Genomic DNA, 22,091 nt, shown 5'->3' on the forward strand with positions numbered 1-22,091 from the left:
ATAGGGCACTCAGTTTAAAACAGTGGCACCAAAGAGTAAATTTAACACTTCAGGCAGTGTGATGGAGAATCACAGGCAACCCAGCGCAGCGGGAGAAACTTCAACACGGGAGCACAGGCGTTAATCAAGTAATGAGTATCTTACCCACAAACAGCGGAACAGACGGCACCAGAAAATGAACGGCACTCCAACACCCACAACAGCAACTGTGCCTCCTTAATCCAGGGTAGATCGGCTGCGTCGACATTAGCCCCAAGTATTGTCGACCAACACAACTCTACCGACCACCGGCCGCTTAAACAATCGTGCGCCCGTAAGCTCCGTGAACAGCCCGCCGCACGTCACACGTGCATCTTGTTTCTCTGATTGCGACCGACCGCCTGACTATGTGGTGAACAACCAAAGACTCAACCAACAGGCAATCGAAGCGCCACGCGCCGACTAGACAGAGATGGATCGCGTCAGTAGGCAAAGATGTAAAACGTAGAACGCGCCGACACAGCTCAATTTTATCTGCTCACGTAAGGGGTCAGGATATGATGGGGAAGTACACATTGAAGAGCCAGTAGCGCTCTTGGTTGAGTAAGTCAGCATTTCCAGATGAACACTACACTAACGTAAAAGATAACCTAGAATCAATTTCGTCTCTAGCAGTGTAGAACAGTGTGCCAAGATATACGTAGCATTTGTTCATATGCTTTTCTTGCGTTAGTATTATCCGCATCTCACACCTGTAACCAGTGTAGTGTTAACTCTCCAGGGAGTGTGTGCGCATTACGTCGCCAGTGATTCACAAAGAGAGCTGAGGGACGGTAGGCATAAGTTAGTGTACTATCCTGTAGTGCCTTTTTGTTACTAGTGAGGCAGAGAGGGGGGAGGGTGGAGTGGGGGGCGAGGGGGCTTGTTGCCCGTACTCGCTCTCCAGCCCACAGACCTACAGAGAAGGGTAGTGTGTGACCACAGTCTGGTGACCTTCCTTCTCTAGCGCATCCTCTCTACAACTTCCCCCCTCCCCCCTACCCTCAACCTCCCCTCCAGATCGTCACACCATCAGAGCAAAATTTTTCCCTTAACACGGTACTGCGCTTATATGAGGTGTACCTTTTCATATTTGTTCTTAACTCACATTCTTTCGCAATAAACATTAATTCCATACGATTTAACCACTATTTTTAGTAATCTGTTACTTTCCATCTCCTGCAACCCATAAACTATTTAATAGGTAATTGTATTTATACTTATATTTGTGATGGAATTGTGATATCATGGCTGATAACGAGACATAATTTTTTCCTTTCTCTTAACACCTTGTACTCCATAGATATATTTCAGATGACGTAGAACATTTTTCAGTTGGTTATACAGTGTTGAACATGAAGCGTGTATACCTATGTCTGCTGTGCTATTTTCTATACGATTTCCTTATGTAAAGACTTCAATTTTTTCTGATGATATTTTAGACAGTTTTTTTAATGTATTGTATGAAACAGATACAATAGGCAGAAGTGTTATAACAACTGTGGAGCGAGACATGTATCGATAGTTCTCGGGTTAAACAGTATGTAGCAGACAGTCGCGGATTGCGCATGAGCGTGGCGGTACGAAAGCAAGTACTGTGTGTAGTAACGGTGTGCGTTTACCGCGATATTAATACCGGACTGAAATTTAAATTTGACTGTATGATGGATATTGTAAACGGACGCTGTATTACGCAAGCGCTGTTAGTTTTTGCAGAATGATGCTTGTGGCAGTGACAGAGCACTCGTGAACAGACAGTACTGTCGTCGATTTAGAACTGAGCTGCTTTACATAAACTGTGAATTTAATATTGCTCATTTCCTTGACTACGATGTATGATGTATGTTAAAACACTAACAGCCAATGTGAAAACTGTGAACTGTGTTGGGCTACGTAAGTGAATGCTTTCGCGGGAACAGTGCTATCGTGAACCATGAATATTTACTGTAGATGGACTGTCTAACTTCGCAATTGGCAAATTATAGCAAACGGAATGTTAATTTAAACACGTCGTGTGGATTGTTCCAAACTATCGTGCGTGAAAGTTGAAGTTGAACTAACACGACCTTCACGTGCTGCATAAACAGTTACTTTGTTCCAGCCTACGACAAATGGATGCTACGCAACTTATTACCAACGCCAGGCGAAACAGGATGTAAGAAAAAGAGGATATAATAATGCCAGGGACACAACTGGATGAAGATTCATACCAGCAATTTCAAACTGCTTCTATTGCCGTTGCTACATCACGCCGACCCAGAACAGGTAAAACTCAAAACCATGCCTCTCTTCGAGAAACACAATTGCAAACAATTTAATTTCTTTTAGATTTGTCTGTCTCTTCACGTCTCTCGGTAAATAAAAGTATTGTAGTGTACTGTAAAGACTGTTCACCTTCAGTGATTGTTAACTTCACCACTAACAGTAGTTACGGGCATCGTTTGTTTGTTTATGCTTTTCAGTGTATTTGTACTAGTCGTTGCATGCGTTGTATGTGTCTTTTGGAAGGGCGTGCTTCGATGTGTATATACAGTAGCTTAGACTATGAAACGTGGCCAGACGGGTAAGTTGATGCATCCGTTATTGAAGTTATTTATACTGACCAATTACAAAGAAGTAGCTTATTCGCCATTGGTTCAAGTTAGCGTATTAGAGGGAACTTTGAATCTGACAGCTGTCAAAGTACACGATCTTCGTTTACGTGCCTTTTAACGTCATATTTCGATTCATTCACGGTTAGATACAAATTTATCTGGGTTTAACTGTTACTGGTAAGCAAAATTACAGTATACTGTGTCATTAATCAAATTAGCTTCATTTTACTGTTTTCCACTATCAAAAAATTTTCAGAATTTTAACGGAATTAGAAAACTTTTATAGAGGTTTGATTTTGGAGTTTCCGGAAGTAGACCTAGTTCTTGGGATTAATGCAATATTAATTTACTTCATGCAGTTTTTCTTTAAACATTTTCTGATTACAAATTCACGGTCATAGTAAATCTCCAGGAACCGTTTTCTTCACAGAGTACACTTTAGAATTGTGTCTCGTCCAGAGTGAGAGAACGACTGTTGCAAAGAGTGGAAATATTCATACGCAGTTAGACAGTAAATTCAGTGCCCCAATCGCGAATACTGTGATAGAACATATTCAGTGTCTGGGATTCTTAAGATAGGTCCATAACTGGTTGAGTTTTGCCGAATAAAGAGGCTTTTAATTTTGTGTACGGTACATTCGGGAAGTGATGGTCAATATTCTTTCATTTACACTCATTCAGTACGATAGTAGCAGTTTCATCACAAAGAGGTATCTCAAGCAGTACGATGCTGTTCTCAAAAGCATCCAGAATAAACATAGTCTTTAACAATTAGATTTCCGGCCACAGATGAGTGAAAAGAGATGGAGCTAAACGTAGCTACTGGTTGTTGAGTGTGTAGTCTAAAAGTTTTAATAACTGTAAAGTACTTGGCTCGAGTCTCATCGGTTCTACTTGCTTTTATATTTTATTTAAAGTTCTATATTTATAAATAAGTGGGAGTGTTAATTAAGCAATGCTGAATAATAGGTTTAAAAAAAAAGGAAAATTTTTCTAATGACTAATCACATGAAAACGATTAAAACTTGGTAGATATGCGTCATGTAAGAGTGTGAAATGAAGAAAAGTTGTATACATCAATAACGCTGATTAATGTCTAGAGATAAGAATGTATTTTATTTTCTCATTGACGGTTTGCATCTTCTACCAAATTTTAATTTATTGTGAATACTCATATTTTCATGTGGTTGGTAATCAAAAATAGGAAGATATTATTTTTGTCAAAAATGGTAAGTCAGTAGTTGTTAATTAAGATATCCGTTCGTAAATGTATATGGAATTTGCATGAAAGTAAAAAGTGTTCACTACCAACAAGAGTCGAACCAAAACTTTATGATCAGCAGACTTACGCTACGCGCTCCATTACTGGCAACTGTGTTACTTAACTCGACATTTTTATAGTCAAACGCTGCAGGAAATCTTTTTCTCAAAAGCGATTTGTTCCAAGTTGTTGTGAGAAATCCGTCGTACTGCTTTGGGAATTTGATGTCCAGGCACAGATTTTCAAAATATATAAATATGCAGAAGGTGGAGGATGCCAGACCAGTCCGCGAAGTAGCCTTGTAAAATGTAACGGAGGTTAAAACGCTGACACATTTCCCCTCTCGTGATCTTCATTTAAGACCTTTCTTTTCTACCGCTTGATCCTCTGACTGCCCTAGCGTAATGCTTGAATCTCAGTTGATGCGACAGTTGTTTGGACGTGAAGATCTTCGGAATACTGCGAAAGCAGCCTGCATCTTTTTCGTTGTTATTATCGCTTGCCTAGGGCGACTGCATAACTCAAGCATTCGTATTCCAGCGGCACGCGGCAGCTCCACGACAGCCTTTGGTGTGTCCCTCTCAGCCCCTCCTGCTGTTTCAGGCTCGGCTCGCCCCCCACCCCTCGCCAGCAGCAGCAGCAGCAGCAGGAAGGCTACTGCATAAACATGAGAGGTTGGTGCGGAGAAGAGAACAGAGCGACTGCCTGCCTGCCGTCACAGATCCCCAGCCCGGCAGCAGGAGCAAAACACAGGCGTCGGCGAAACGAATTCAGAGACAAAACAGGTGTCCAGCTGTTGTGACTTTCAGCAGCGAGGGAGCTGACTTTCACAATATCACTGTAGGGTGCTTAGACCAAAACACACAGCACATCACGTTTTCCAGCTAAGCTAGTACTAATTCGACACAAGAGAAATCGAGAGTTCGCTTTATCAAGGAACTATTTGTCGTGGCGTATTACTGAGCAGTTTTTCTTCGGGAAATAAGGTAAATATACCTTTCATTAAGTAGATTAGTAATGAGGAAATCCTCGTTAATATGAAAATGGAGAGCTGCAACAACTCTTATCAATCAGTGGCAAGCCGAATAACTGTTTGCATAAGGTGAAAAGGTAGACCAACGCGTTATCGACTTGTGCAATTTGTGAAAGTCGTTCTCGTGAACAAGTGATCCAGTTTTTTGAAACTGTAATTACTTGTTTGTCCACACATGACCTCATACCCACTGATTTCCGTTCCATTCGGTCAATTATTTCGTGGTGTAACACTTTTTTTCCTTCTGCCTTAGAGTGTATATTTCTTTGATTTGAATTCGCTTTTGAATTTATCAGCCGGCCGCTGTGACCGAGGGTTTTTAGGCGCTTCAGTCCGGAACCTCACTGCTGCTACGGTCGCAGATTCGAATCCTGCCTCGGGCATGAATGTGTGTGATGTCTTAGGATAGTTAGGTTTAAGTAGTTCTAAGTCTAGGCGACTGCTGACCTCAGATGTTAAGTCCCATAGTGCTCAGAGCCATTTGAACCATTTTCTGAATTTATCCCAAAGTTTTAGCGGGATTTTTGAACACATTTTGTGAGAGTGTAATGGCATAGGGCCTATTGTGAGACGAATAGAATCTTTCCTGAGGGGAGATCCTTACGATCAAACGAGTCAGAAAACAGCTGAAGAGCAAATATGGGCATGAAGAAAAATTGTCATTCTCTTCCACCGTTAGAGATCTTATCTCCTCCCCCTATGTAATGGGACTTCCTCCTCAACAGAAATTGTCGGTACCAGTATTATTTTTCGACTTTCAGGGCAGGTCAATATTGTCTCATCTGCTTTTCTGAATACTTTCATATCGTTTTATACACAATATGCTACATTTCAAGCTAAAATTTATCAAAAGGAATTATTTTATTTTCGATGGTACACTCGATAAGTACTAGCTCTGAATGTAAAGTTAATTTTTCTTAGAAACATTTGAAATCACGAGTTATTTGGCACACTTAAAATTTCTATTATTAATTACGCAATCTAGTACTGTTTACAGTGTTTATTTCTGGCTTCATTAATGAAATAATAATCGAAATTAATAGAAATTCATTTGTCAAGAAAGATTGTAAACCCTCTGGAATATTGTTATTACCGCAGAGTGAAGTTGTAGTAAGGATGCCTCTATGTGATCGGACGTATTTTTGTATTTTGGGCGAACAATATAATTTCGGCTTTGTTAAGGAGAAAATTCAAAAGACTATATGATATACTAAAATGAGACAAAATGTATTAATGTAACAACGAAAATCTTGCAACAACAATTTTCATATTTATTTAGAGCCAACTCTACACGAAAAGCAAATCATATTAAGAAGTTTACTGTAATCTTCGCTCCTATCAAATTTTTCATAAAAGTCTTTGCTTATTGTGGACAATAGATGGAGTTAGGAGAGCTTACACCTATCGTCTGCGAATGTGTCACACCGTTTGAGGACCTCTAACTTTTCTACAGTAAACAGTCACGTTCTACCAGAGAAGCGAAACAATGTTTTCCAAGACAAAAAAATGTAAGCCATGGCATCCTGAAACCAACGGGACAGTCGTCGTGGCTTCAGTGGATTGTTGTGTAAGACCTAAAGAGATCGACATTTTGTCATAATTAAACGGGTCAAATTAAATTAAACTTAATAAAATTGTAGTGTGTTATTTTGGTTAGCAATTAATATGTGCAAAAATTTTCATATCAGTTTTCTGTGTTTTCTAGCGACGGGAGAAAGGCAGAAACTATATCTTGTGTTCTTTAGCTGCCCAAGTGTTTTCAAAGTTTTTTTTTTTACGGCGATGTATCGCCTCTCCAGTTATAATTTTGTTGATTTTCACCAGGATGTCAGCCACCGTTACACGTTCTTTTGTGTGAATAATGTTAATGTTTGATGAACAATATCTGTATTGCTTACGCTAGAATTATTCATTCCCAGTTTCAGAAAGTTTGTCCAACGGCTTGCAGGGGCAACAAAATTTATATTTCAGTATTTTATTTAATTATTGACCGAATTACAAAAATTTGAAATCCCACCATAACTACTCACTGTTGTAAACTTGCGTTAACGGTTGAACACACAAATCAAGTTTGAAGTGGAAAAAGTGTGGATGTCTTGGGGCAGTATAACTCTCACCGCACAAATACCTACACTATATTCATGCAGTATTTGAGAATGAGAGCAGTTAACGACTTCCAACAACCTTTACAAACAATTTCAAACCTTTTCGAAACTTTTCTCGCTGACACACTACATAAAATAAAAGGAAAAAGATTTTCGCTATTCTAGCTATTTATAAGTATACCTTCGAGTAGTACTGTAACATTTATATCGATTAGTAGGTTTATTTTATATAATTGTGTATTTACAATTAAGGAAGTGTGTATTTTGTGTTGTTTAAATTCCTTGATATATGGCAAGAAACTAGAGTTTTGTAATGTATATATTAAAAAAGCGAAAGAATATGTTGCAACTATAAATTATTATAATATGAATATGTTTATAAAAAAGAATATGTTTGTTAAAAGCTGGTTCATGCTTAGGGCACTTGTATTTGTAACATGTAAACGATGTAGGGAAGTCTCTCTACAACGAAAGTTTTGCAGGATTACAGTGCAAAATTGTGTAAATATTATTGTAAAGAATACCTGCTTTGCAGGTAATTAAAGTTCTAGTACAAATAAATCTTTACTGTATTGTTAGAAGAAAAATTATGCACATTTTTAAAGAAGGAGTACTTTTGGTATCCATAATGAAAGGTTCGTTTTTTGAAGTTAATTGAGCCCAATATTGTATTTTATTGTTTTGCAAGATAATTTAAATGAATTATTAGCTTTTAGAGTTATTCATCACTACTGTAATAATCAAAGAAATTTGAATAGTGAAACTATGCGAGTTTATGGGTCCCCATCATATCTTTCACCTATTAAGAAAAAAATTGAACTATTACTGTTACTAAGGAAACACCTATATTTATAGGAGCTTAAACAGTGTATTTATGATGTTATTCATCTTTGTGTTTTTCATCTCAGTCAAGATAGAAGCCCTTCATGTCCAAATGTAGTTCTGCACTTCATGCAGTGACATTTCAGTATTTGGTTAAGTAATACTCTTGAATGTGGCTGAGATTAGTAAGAGCCTGGTGCAAATTTGCTCCCAGTAATTTACTGGTGTGTATGTTATTGGTAACTTCTGCTGCATACAGTACAGAGTGCACTGTGCCAGTTTTTATCCTTTTTGCTATTCAAAGGGGAATCTCAACAAAAGTAACTTCAATAACCAATACTCAATTTTCTCAAATATATATCTCCAAATTAATGTGCCTAATTGGGCTGGAAACCATTCATTTTTTCATTCATTTATGATTTTACCATTTTCGTTGACTCCCAAGATCAAAGCTCGTTTGGTTTTCCTGTTATTTCTCCAAATTCGAAATTTTAGTTCGGTACCCTTGTCCATTAGATACACGCGCGGTCAAACTTCGAAATCCTCTCACAGGGTAACATTAGCTTGTTTCACGGCACGTTAGTCTTATAGTACCTTTTGCACTTGCCAAAGACCCTTCTTTGAATATCCGGGTAAGTGTTACACCACATGGTCGCAAGATTAAGCCTTCCTAAAACTTTAACTTCGTGCGCGTCGTCTTTCTTAAGGCAATGCGTTTTTAAGTTTCAAATTCTGCTAGTGGCATTCTTGTGTATAAAATAATGTGTATTGATTTTCTGGCTATTTGTAATCCGTGTAGTTGCCAGTGGGTCGCCATATGTTGGATTGTTGGGTCCTGTTAACGATATAGAAACTTTTCTTGGTCAAGTGAGAGTCATCCGTTCGAGGAATATAAACGTAGTTCTTTTGAGCTTCTGCACATACAGTTTTGGATAAAAGTGTTTTTCTTAGTATTTGTCGTTCTATTGTCTTTGCAAAACAATATTGTACATTAGGAATAATGCGAATGTTATTGCCCTCTTGTAAATATACTGGATTTGTATTCGAGAGGACGGAAGTTCCATTCCAGTGGTTACCATAAATTACTTCAGGAAATTCCGATATTGTCCCTAGTCTAAGGCCATGACCAGCTACCTGTGAAATCTTCGTAAAGCTAGACCCGTAAGATTGCAAATGTCTGTTTATGTGACTTATTGATTCTTTTATTCTTAAACTGTAAAACCGTGACATGCACAACGTCACTGTAGACTTGAGCCACTCATGACTAAATCTGGTACAATTTCTGCAACTACATTACGCACTTGCTTAAATAACTGCACTAGTTACAGACAGTCACATTGTCACCACTGTCCTTCGCAAGGTGGATTGCCACCTGATCATGTTGCGTGCAGGGAACACGCTAAGGAAAGTATGTTCGTGGGACATAAACGAAATGGGAATCGTTATAGCGACGAAGCGGGCCGCAAATGGGGAAATCTATTGCCGTAGGGCAGACTGTTATGGACCGACGTCTAGGAGCGAGCATCTCTGAAAAGGCGAAAATGATTGGGTGTCCGTGATAATGTCGTGAGCATCTTCCAAAGCTGTGGCGGCTCCAGTTCATTTTAACTCTGTCTTGGTGGTGCCTTCTTTCACTGGCACCCCACCCCGATAGGCGGCGCGAATTCAGCTTGCAACTCTCGTAGATGATCAATGGCTCAGAGAGCTATAAAATAGGCCAGTAGCGGATTGTGAGGTGAGAAAGGGCAGGAGGGGTGAAGCTTTAGGGCATGACGCGTGGAATTTCGGGCGCAGTGGTTCTAGCGGCCGTTACTTATGTTTGTGATGAGGTTGACTATTCGCTCCTTTTGGGTAGTGGTAATCACACAGCTGTACCGAAGGTGTCTTCCTACGGCCTTCGTTGGATTTGTACTTCCCTGTTTACCATTACTGGAAAATTTTGCTGTCAGTATTGCTCGCGCCCAGATATCTGTGCCTCTTCTGTTGGTGTTTTATGGAGCACTGGTACATTTTACTTTGTTATGATTGATCTTGGCCGCAACTTTGCTGTACATGTGCATTAATTTCAGTGGTGAAAATTTTGGGTGGAAATTAATGACTGTGCCTGTGCTGGCGATAAACCGTACCATTGAGACCTTTGCTTGCCGCAGATTATCAAGGCCATGAGCCGTCCACCATATTCAAACTCAGTTGTTTACTAGTGTATGGCAATTTAGTGTTCAAGCTTTAGTGTTTAATGATGTTCTCACCACTCAGTCTAAAACCGGTTGTATATTTACAATGTACAGCTGATATTTCTATAACCCCGTACGTCAATACTTTTTTCCGATATGCAGATATATCGATTCTTTTTTCAATATATCTAGGACCGACATAGCTACTTCTTTTTAAATATCAATTGTCGAATTCCCGATTTTTTTTAAAAACTAACAACAGTCCTAGTCTGTGCAGACAAACCACCTGTCCGTAATTTCCAGTAATTGCGTGACCTGTACGTACACATATGCTGCCACATATTTCCGAAAACCTATCGAGGACTTGCCGAACCCACGCCACTCAAAACTGTTACTGTACTGCGTTGCAAAGGTTGGACCAACATGCTTTAACCTGTTGGTCACATTGTTTCAGGTAATCAATGAAAATGCCAGAGTTTCGGCATGCGTTCTTTCGTTTCCCCCTCCATTCATGCCCGGCTGATCTTGTGTCAGTGAAATCTGTGGCAGTGATATAAGTATCTTTATAGGCATCGACCGGCACCGGCGACGTGACATCAATCATGGCACTTAAATTAATCTACTTGACGTTCATCAATCCTGACTTTAAGTTTCCCGTTGTTCTAATTTCTGCTGCTTCTCATTACTTTCGTCTTTCTTCGATTTACTCTCAGTCCATATTCTGTACTCATTAGACTGTCCATTCCGTTCAGCAGATCATATAATTCTTCTTCCCTTTCACTCAGGATAACAATGTCATCAGCGAATCATATCACTTGAATATTAATACGATTTCTGGATCTTTCTTTTATTTCCATTAGTGCTTCTTCGATGTACAGATTGAATAGTAGGGGCGAAAGACTGCATCCCTGTCTCACACCCTTTTCAATCCGAGCACTACGTTCTTGGTCGTCCACTCTTGCTATTCCCTCTTGGCTCTTGTACATATTGTATATGACCCGTCTGTACCCTAGCTTACCCCTACTATTTTTAGAATTTCGATCATCTTGCACCATTTTACATTGTCGAACGCATTTTCCAGTTCGAAAATTCCCCTGAGCGTTCCTTGATTTTTCTTTAGTCTTGCTTTCATTACCAACCGCAAAGTCAGAATTGCCTCTCCCGTGCCTCTACCTTTCCTAACGCCAAACTGATCGTCATCCAACACATCTTCAGTTTTCTTTTCTTCAATGGGAGGAAACAAAAACTTATTAGTGGGGATACAAGAGGGAAAACTTGCGCTAACTATGCACAGGAGTAGGCCAAAGTTGAGCTACAGCGTGAATATTAAATCTTCTGTACATAATCCTTGCACCAGGGAACTATTTTGGGCCTGACAAATTTAAGGAGTGGCCCGAAATATCAGCGCCTTACCAGGATGAAATCTGAATAAAGTAAACAAGCTTACAAACACGATAAAATGCAATTAATCTTCTGACTAGAGAGCGCAATAAATTTACAGAAATCTTAAATATGTAATTTGCAGTAAAATATTATCTAGATCACAAATTTACATCACCAAGTTCTGCAATGGTACGCAGCATGGTACCAATAAGGTTCAAACTTAAAACAAGGTAAATTAAGCTTTAATACCTTACAGTTTACCACAGGTCTAGCAACGAGCCCACGAATAAACAACAGGCAGATACACCCAACGGAACAACCGTCGAGTGACAACCATAGTTTATCCTTAGCAGTCCACGTGACAATACTAGAAGACACAAAGATTTCCATCACTTTTCAGTACATAGAAATGGATGAATTTAAGGCAAATGACACCCAAGCAAATTTAAACAATGTCACATTACACGTAGCCGGAGCCAAAGTTGACAATCTCAAGCCAGCTCTCATCAGAGCGGCACTACGAATGCAATAGGAAGCAATTACGGCACCAGGATCTAGAGTTCCGAACAGTAATACCTTCGTATCCAGAATATGGGCTTCGTTCTCCTAAAATATGGCTTGAATAGACAAACAGAAGGCCCAACCAAAATCACTTTGGCCCGTCGGCCTGCGTGCAACCAAAATGCAGCACGACCACCAAGATCGTGACCACTGTAAGATAAGTATGTAGATAAAATGCCGATATATCGATATTTTTTCAAAGATATTGACATAACATGGATATTCTTACTCTATATATCGATTAATCGATACCAAAATTTCAATATCGAGTTCCTATATTTTTATTTCATACTATATTTCTTCCACAATATTCGGTAAATATTTGAAGCTGTTCTTTTGAAATCGTAATGGGACCTTCACTCTGTGAAGAAGTCTTACTACTTTTTGAGTCTTCATCACGCCCAATCTTTGTCTTTGACTGTGTGAAGCAAGTAAATGTGCCACAAAACAATAAGTCTGATTGAACTTGAGGGGGTGACGGTCTGAATGGAACAACCATATTTCCGATGTGAGCAAATAGCACAATTTTTGACGCAACTGGTGTGCTATTTCTTCACATTGGCATTCGTAACAGGAATATAAATGACAAGACTGGTCTTTTCAGTGGGCGGAGACGAGTGGAAGAAAATGTTGACATAATCGGCGCTCGGCGCTGCCAACAGAAACAGGAACGTTTCGGTTCACCACGCAATTTTGACACAATAACTGTAAGATCACTGGCGATGTCAGCAATGAGATACAGGAAAGTCGACATTAAGTATTTCGGAACAATCTGATACGTGATGAACACGGACGACAGACCAATCGGACACCTTTTATTGTGCCACTCACATGCAGTTACCACTGTCAGTAAAGTGGTTATCGGCAAGTGTGAACGTGCATCGATTTGCTTTCAATTCGTGAAGGGGGAAAGGCAGCCTTGTAGCTCGTTGGTGCACAGAATATCTAATAATAAATCAATATTCAAATGTTTAATACTTAAAGGTAGAGCTCTAAAACAGGCACTATATTTACAATGTCATCCGGTATTTTTATAGACACCACCGTAAGTATTTTCTCCGTCGATATATATAGATACACTCCTGGAAATGGAAAAAAGAACACATTGACACCGGTGCGTCAGACCCACCATACTTGCTCCGGACACTGCGAGAGGGCTGTACAAGTAATGATCACACGCACGGCACAGCGGACACACCAGGAACCGCGATGTTGGCCGTCGAATGGTGCTAGCTGCGCAGCATTTGTGCACCGCCGCCGTCAGTGTCAGCCAGTTTGCCGTGGCATACGGAGCTCCATCGCAGTCTTTAACACTGGTAGCATGCCGCGACAGCGTGGACGTGAACCGTATGTGCAGTTGACGGACTTTGAGCGAGGGCGTATAGTGGGCATGCGGGAGGCCGGGTGGACGTACCGCCGAATTGCTCAACACGTGGGGCGTGAGGTCTCCACAGTACATCGATGTTGTCGCCAGTGGTCGGCGGAAGGTGCACATGCCCGTCGACCTGGGACCGGACCGCAGCGACGCACGGATGCACGCCAAGACCGTAGGATCCTACGCAGTGCCGTAGGGGACCGCACCGCCACTTCCCAGCAAATTAGGGACACTGTTGCTCCTGGGGTATCGGCGAGGACCATTCCCAACCGTCTCCATGAAGCTGGGCTACGGTCCCGCACACCGTTAGGCCGTCTTCCGCTCACGACCCAACATCGTGCAGCCCGCCTCCAGTGGTGTCGCGACAGGCATGAATGGAGGGACGAATGGAGACGTGTCGTCTTCAGCGATGAGAGTCGCTTCTGCCTCGGTGCCAGTGATGGTCGTATGCGTGTTTGGCGCCGTGAAGGTGAGCGCCACAATCAGGACTGCATACGACCGAGGCACACAGGGCCAACACCCGGCATCATGGTGTGGGGAGCGATCTCCTACACTGGCCGTACACCTCTGGTGATCGTCGAGGGGACACTGAATAGTGCACGGTACATCCAAACCGTCATCGAACCCATTGTTCTACCATTCCTAGACCGGCAAGGGAACTTGCTGTTCCAACAGGACAATGCACGTCCGCTTGTATCCCGTGTCACCCAACGTGCTCTAGAAGGTGTAAGTCAACTACCCTGGCCAGCAAGATCTCCGGATCTGTTCCCCATTCAGCATGTTTGGGTCTGGATGAAGCGTCGTCTCACGCGGTCTGCACGTCCAGCACGAACGCTGGTCCAACTGAGGCGCCAGGTGGAAATGGCATGGCAAGCCGTTCCAAAGGACTACATCCAGCATCTCTACGATCGCCTTCATGGGAGAATAGCAGCCTGCATTGCTGCGAAAGGTGGATATACACTGTACTAGTGCCGACATTGTGCATGCTCTGTTGCCTGTGTCTGTGTGCCTGTGGTTCTGTCAGTGTGATCATGTAATGTATCTGACCCCAGGAATGTGTCAATAAAGTTTCCTCTTCCTGGGACAATGAATTCACGGTGTTCTTATTTCAATTTCCAGGAGTGTATATCGATACTAATGACCGAATATTTTTAAAATATCGATACATTAGATTCCCCTTATTTTTGAAAATATCAACAGTCCTACGGTACAGTTGCTATAAGGCCCCACAGCCCGTGGAGCTACCACTGGCGTGCAACACGGACTTCTTCGTAAACGGCCTTGCCTAGCACGGTGCAGTCACCTCACTCCCCGACGGCAACTCTCCGGCGCTTGTAGTTCGCTTGTCTCCCGGCTCCGGAGCGCCACCTAGCCACACTGCGCGATAGTGAACCAAAGATGTGAAAGTAGCGATGGATCGACTGCAAACGAGACGCCAAGGGTCTCCCAGTCGTGCATATTAACATGGTGTGAGGTCACCGTTTCTATAGGGCCAAATGGGACCGGCCTCGCAACACGAGATAGCTGAAGCAACGGGAAAAGAGACTGTGTGTGTGTGTGTGTGTGTGTGTGTGTGTGTGTGTGTGTGTGTGTGTGTGTGTGTGTATGAGTGTATGTGTGTGTGTGTGTGTGTGTGTGTGTGTGTGTGTGTGTGTCAAACAGCAAGCAGCTACCGTGCACTGCGGTGGTGGTCTTCGTTACAACATGGCCCACAGACAACATCTGCATCATTTCACACGTGGAAGAATCGTCGGGATTCTAGAAAAAGGGCGGTCTGTGACGAGTGTAGCCCAAAATATGCATGTGGAGAGTTCCGAGCCACCGTCAATGCTGCCATAAGGAGGGGATATTGTTGACCACAGCAGATGACGGCTACTGTGTGCAACAGGCAACAAGGGAGCCACGTCAGACATTTAAGAGAACTGTAAGGTACACAGTCTCACTATAACAGGGGCTCGGCGACTGTTTGGGGGTGGTCCCTTTGCCGAACGACCAGTACCTTGTGTTCCATTGACACCCGCACATAAGCGACACCCGTTGGTGTCAAGAGTACGGGGTGAACCAATGAGAAGTGGGATCGGGTGCTCTCCTCGGAAGAGAGAAGATTTAGTGTGAGTAGTGATACTGGACGTACCCTCAGATAGCGAGAGGTGGGAACACGTAACCACCCAGGAACAGTGTCGATAATGATTGTTTTGATGCGCAGAGTGTTATTCTGCGGCGAGGCATAATAGTGTATAGACGCACTGAGCTACAAACACGATACAATTGATCGGTCAACGTTAATTTGACACTTGTAACATTATTAGCGATATTACTTGTAATTCTCTTATCTACTTAATGCGGTTTATGTACAACCGTACTCTTTGATATAACATCAAAGTAATTGTTTTATTTATTACTTATGGTAATTTATGTAATTGTAATTAATCTATGGATATAATCTCAAATGTAGTGTACTGTAAAACAATGTAAAACATTAGTTTTAATACTTGTTCACTCATAAGAGAAGTAGGCTTGTAATCATGTAACATTTTGAGGGAAGTTGCTCCGCAATGGAACTGGCTAGGCGGGAAGAGGAATGGTGGATTTTTCGGTCGAACTTCAAGGCTCCTGTGTGGCATGAGTTAGTCGGTGGGTAGCATGCAGAGGGTGAACATCTTGTGAACTGAAAGAGGCGAGAAGAACTGCGAAATTATACAATACAGCAGCGGATTCGGAGGTAATTCGGCTTACTGTTTATGGCATACTTTGGTTACCTCTTTACTATGAAAATACGAATCTAAAAAGATAATATTCAGAGCTTGTTACCCAGGAAGAGCCATGTGTAGTTTTTCAGCCTCTTTTGAAAAGCGCAGGAAATCGACACTGCCACCAACTTAATCTAAAATCATCAGTTGAGGACTGTATAATTGCATGAACCAGTTACGTGGTTTCGCTTTTAATAATAATTCTGTGTTCTGTAAAGTTTGTGTTGAGCCATCGTATTTTATCCTCAGTCATTTACCTACACAGGGTCCTGTCCCAAGAGCTACGATGAATCTGAGTATCCTATTTTACTGAACTGAAAAGCAATTATCGTCCTTAATAAAATTTAATAAGCTTTGCGGAGATGTAAAGTACATTATTATTTTGAGAGTATAACTTTTGAAACACTGCACGTAGTTTTCATAAATGGACAGTTAAACTTTCATCAATGTACGATTATTAATAGAAGATTTAAAGTATTCAGTTCAATGATTTCTCTTATTGAAATAATATTTATGTACTTAACAGTGTTTCCCATATTGTCTTGTAACTAAAGTGTTCAGCCTCGATCTGAGTCCACCGAGAAATTAGTTTCTGGGTGCCCACGCTACTAGTTGAGTCAAGAATAAGCAACTGGATACAAATATTCAAACGGTACTACATTCAGGTGTCACATGTTCCGGTTTGGCTAGTTAGAATTGAGAAGTCAACAGTCCTTGAGAATGCAAATAGTAATCAGTACGAGAAATACAATTACTTCATAGCTATTTTAGTAGTAGTAATTGCCTATAATTAAACTGACAAAAGAACCGCCATGCCAAGTCAGCAGTGCTGCACCATGTGTAGTCATTTAGCTATAATTATCGTTATCTTCTTACTATAATGTACAGATACTAAGTGTTACTGACAGCCAGTTGGACCCTAAATGCATTAATACAGCTCCCATGCAGTTCAAGTCAAACCACTGGTACATTACTTATTAAATCGGTGTACTGTCTTTTATCTTATCCGCAAAACAGAAGTTCAACAAAGTAAAGTCAATCCTAATAGTTAACTTCCTTTATGGACCATGCTAGTACTGGGTAAAACTTTGCCTAATTAGGCTGGCAACCGTTTCCTTTAACGTAATTACAGTTTACTTGCTTAGTACTAGAACTTTGGTTCAGTTCCCGTTTGTTTTGCTACTGCTTCCTTTCAATAGAAATCCATAGGGAAATAAAATTACTCCAACATCTTTCCGTCACCCACGATCACGTTCAAAGAAGTATCCTTTCACAGGAATAACATTATCGGCATATTACTAATTTAATAGTAGCCAGTAGTGTTATACGTGGCTTTTCCCGTGACGGGATTAGTTTTCCTGGTGGAGGAAGAGAGTTATACGTTGTGCCGTGTGACAGAACATTCGTTAGGTTCTTACACAGTAAATTTATGTCTAAAATGTGGCTGTGGCACTTGATGTCCCATACCACCCTCCGAAGTTCAATGCAGCCAAAAAAAAAAAAGAAAAAAACGTTCAAATGGCTATAAGCACTATGGGACTTATCATCAGAGGTCATCAGTCGCCTAGAACTTAGAACTACTTAAACCTAACTAACCTAAGGACATCACACAAATCAATGCCCGAGGCAGGATTCGAACCTGCGACCGTAGCGGTCGTGTGGTGCTAGACTGAAGCGCCTAGAACCGCTCGGCCACTGCGGCCGGCTTTCAATGTAGCAGGCAACAGGTATCACGACTACGTAGGTACTGATACTGGTGGTCGCACGAGGGCCGACACATATCGAGTGGTCGTATCAAGACTGACCCTTCGTTAGTGGAATCTGATTCCTCGAGGATGGTGAGAGAAACAGGGTGGTGGTGCTAGTGACGGGCAGTTGTGTTGCCAATGTGTTGTAAGCCAGAGACTATTTCGTGCAGGGCATTCACTTTGCCATAGAGACCTTGTCTTCTCTCGAATGGGTGTGTTCAGGATGAAAACATCTGTTTCTTCGTGGGTGGTAGCTACCCTCATGAGGGGAAGGGCGTGCAGGCTCCAACGAAGAACCTTATTCTGCAGGTGCTGGAGGGTCTTCATCCGGGAGGCACTAATCGTGTTCCACGCGTTGGAGCCATAGGTGAGGGAAGGGTGGACAACCACCCAGTACAGTCGGAGCTTGGTGTCGAGGTTCAGTTCCCTGCTGTTGAACATTGGGTACAGCGCTTTTGTCAGCTTCTGTCCTTTTTTGGGTGAATTATTCTGCATGTCAATGGAAGAGCAGTATTTTATCCATCCGGACACCTAGATATTTGGTATCAGGGGACCATGAGACACGGACTCCTGCAATAGTGGCGGAGGGTTGGACGCCGTTTGATGAAGTAGACTGCCGTAGTTTTGGCACCATTGAGGGAAATCTTTTTTGAACAACTCCACTGTCACATCCACCTGCCGCCTTGTTGCGGCCGGCCATATACAGCACCATAATCATTGGTACATTGCGCCAGGTGGCAGTGTGGGATGAATGGCGTATCATTAACATAAATGTTAAAGAGGATTGGAGATAACACAGACCCATGAGTGGTAGCCACGATATGTGACGTAAGCTTGAGCGTTTTCGTTACTGAGTAACCAAGAAGGAAATTATCCACCACCTTGACACATACAGTAAAATACAGATCGTAGGATACGTACTAAGCGCAAAAAAAGTATTACGAGCACTAAATGCCCAATGGCACGAACTTCCATTGAATTCAATAAAACAAATAATAGCAAATATTACGAGATTTTACGAATTTATATTTAATAGTATATGGCTACAAAAACAGTAGCAGATCAAAGCGAACTGAAAGAGATATTACAGGGCATACCGAGAAACATCATAGAGCCCGATAGTAGCTACTTTAATGTGTACAGAGGCAGCGCCACAGAACGGCAATTGACTTATGTAGCACATCACGCTTATGTAAATTATCAGATTCAGATAAGAGCCTGTCACATAAAAAACAGGAACCAAAGACCGGAACAAATGAGAAAGGTGACGTGGTAGATAATGATAATGCATTTGAATCGGCTGATATGTTCAGTTCATCACAGAGAAAAAACCGATCGAGAAACCTGAGATAGAATCAGAACGTGGAGATACGGTGGAGAAAGAGAGTGAAAAACCTTTGAGCAAGAATGATATGTTGAAAATTTTATACACACAAATTAAATTAGTCCGATATCTTTCCATTATGGACCATCACGGTGAAAGAAGTATCTTTTCAAAGGAATAACATTGTCGGCATATTACTATTTTAATAGTAGCCAGTAGTGTTACACACTGAGTTCGTCTTTTCAGTGGTGCATTAGGCCCTGTCTTCATTTTTATGGTACACAATGTGCGACCGTATAGAACAGTGCAGCTGGAGCAGCTCTTGTCACTAGAGCGTATTCGCTGAGCGGAGTGGCCAGCCAGTTTTCCCGACTATCAATGCTATCGCGCACGTGTAGGATGCAGCACGCCACACACACCAACGACCATCCAGCACTTTCAACCGCGGTGGTGTAGAAGTTGAACGCCGTACCAGAACTACTGGTTACCAACCTTGTGGGCAGCGTGGGAGCAGATTACAGAATCAAGAACTGCCATCCATGGTAGTCACACACCCTATTAAACACCATGCCGCCGGCCGCTGATGGGCGAGCGGTTCTAGGCGCTTCTTAGTTGGTTGGTTGTTTTGGGGAAGGAGACCAGACAGCGTGGTCATCGGTCTCATCGGATTAGGGAAGAACCTGGAAGGAAGTCGGCCGTGCCATTTCAGAGGAACCATCTCAGCATTTGTATGGAGTGATTTAGGGAAACCACGGAAACCCTAAGTTAGGATGGCCGGACGCGGGATTGAACCGTCGTCCTCCCGAATGCGAGTCCAGTGTCTAACCACTGCGCCTCTAGGCGCTTCTGTCTGGAACCGCACCACCGCTACGGTCGCAGGTTCGAATCCTGCCTCGGGCATGGATGTGTGTGATGTCCTTAGGTTAGTTAGGTTTAAGTAGTTCTAAGTTCTGGGGGACTGATGACCTGAGATCTAAGTCCGATAGTGCTCATAGCCAAACATCATGACCCGCCTTTTGTAACGTTGTTCAGTGTAATTATTGTCTTTGAGTAAAACTGCCATTTCCGTTCGTCTTATTACGTATTACTTCCGATTACCATCAGTACTATATAATAACAGGAGTTTATTTTTTGTGTGGTCCAAGTTCCGTCAAGCTTTGTTAGGTAGCAGATAAAATACCTTCGACACCATTGAAATTTTTTCGTCGTTTAATATCCGTTAGTAAATTGTACTGTATTTTTGATTCTGAATCTGTGAGCTTTATTACATTTAATACGTAATCGATGTAGTAGTATATTTATTTCTGACTGCATATAAGTGATTGTAAATATAATGAAAATTTCTGGGTAATGGCCAACGGGACTTTATTTAAATGTATCGGTAGCAACGACGAAATGATGGTAGCTGTGCCGTTGTTTATTTTTGCTTACGGAGAGTATCGGTCACGTTGCGAGTAGAGAGGAAACAGAACACCTAGTCATGAAAGAATCCGGAAGTGTTTGTTGGTCGCTCCTGCAGACTCGGGATGCAGCCATGATCGCGCCAGTGTAGGGGTGCCTAATTCGTTAAACTACGAGTATTGAGAGCACGGTAGGAGCGGACAGGCTGAGGAAGCTGCAGTTCTAACTACTGCCTGTCCCATTCTTATCCGTGGCTCTAAAGGCGACTCGGGGTCCTCAAACAGCAGCAACAGCAGCAGCTCAGCATTGTGGTCGGATACATATTTCGTCGTCCGCACAGTTACAAAATCGTAAGACTGTCAAGTGAAAAGTTATGAACCTATATAGGCATTATCCAGCGATTTTTTTCTTTCACAGATGCAGACTAACCTCAATAATAACCTGCAATAATTAAAACTTGTAGGGCACCAGTGTTGACATTATGTTCAGCCTTTATTACCAGGCAGGGTCCCTTTCCTTTCCAAGCAATCACAGAGTGTCTTACATAGATCAAACAAGACGCACCGCTCATGAGAGATGTGTGGAGCATCGTAGATACACACGCTTATTACAGCCAGACAAGTCAGCTGTGGCCGAACATTGTATTGATACAGGGCATTCCATGAACTACAGTGATGTGAAGATTTTAACATCCACCTCTTCCTTTTGGTAATCTGTCTTCAAGGAAGCTATAGAGATTAGGTTAGCTAGTAACTTAATAAATAGAGATAATGGTTTTAATTTGGACAAAGCATAGAATCCGGCTCTTGGGGTAATTAAACTGCAGAGAAGTCGTCATGGTGTCACCGCCGCCTATCATATATCGACAAGCGAATCGAATGTCTGTACGCCTTAGCCACAGGCGGCGCACGTGTAAGCGTATTTCGTTGCCGCCGACCAGCATCTGTTACCCGCATGCGCAGTACCGCCGCGGTGGAGCATATAAGGCTGCGCTTGGAATCTTGTCGTCAGTCTTGTGACTCACTCTGAGGATGGCCGGACGATACGCGGCCGAAATATCAGTGGAGGAAATTTTATTTGCACGGCTGCATGTCCGAAATTTAATGGACTATATGTGATCACGTTCAGTTACATCGCAGTCCATTAGGTCGATTAGGAAGGAGGAGGTTACGACATAATTCGAAAATTACTTTCACCTTTAAGTTTTACACGCTAGTATGCAATGGAATACGATGCTTCCGAAGCAACAGAATCTGCCTCTTTTAAGTTGGACTTGTTATGGTTGCTAGTGAGCGAATTAGGTGTGTCTACACTCTCTGTCGGTAAAGAGACGCTCTCTACATTGAACGTTGCCGAAGCGTAAAACAGAGGAGTTGGTAGAAAATAAAAAACAAATGGAATGTAAAATCAACATGAAGAATGTAAAAAGAACATGAACGGTCACAACCGTAAGAAAATTGTTTTATTACGAGGTTACCGGTTTCGGTCTGTTTTAGACCATCTTCAGACCCATCATAGTTTTAGAAGCGTCGCACCAGCTTG

This window comes from Schistocerca gregaria, chromosome 2 (assembly GCF_023897955.1).
Source record: "Schistocerca gregaria isolate iqSchGreg1 chromosome 2, iqSchGreg1.2, whole genome shotgun sequence".
NCBI lineage: Eukaryota > Metazoa > Arthropoda > Insecta > Orthoptera > Acrididae > Schistocerca > Schistocerca gregaria.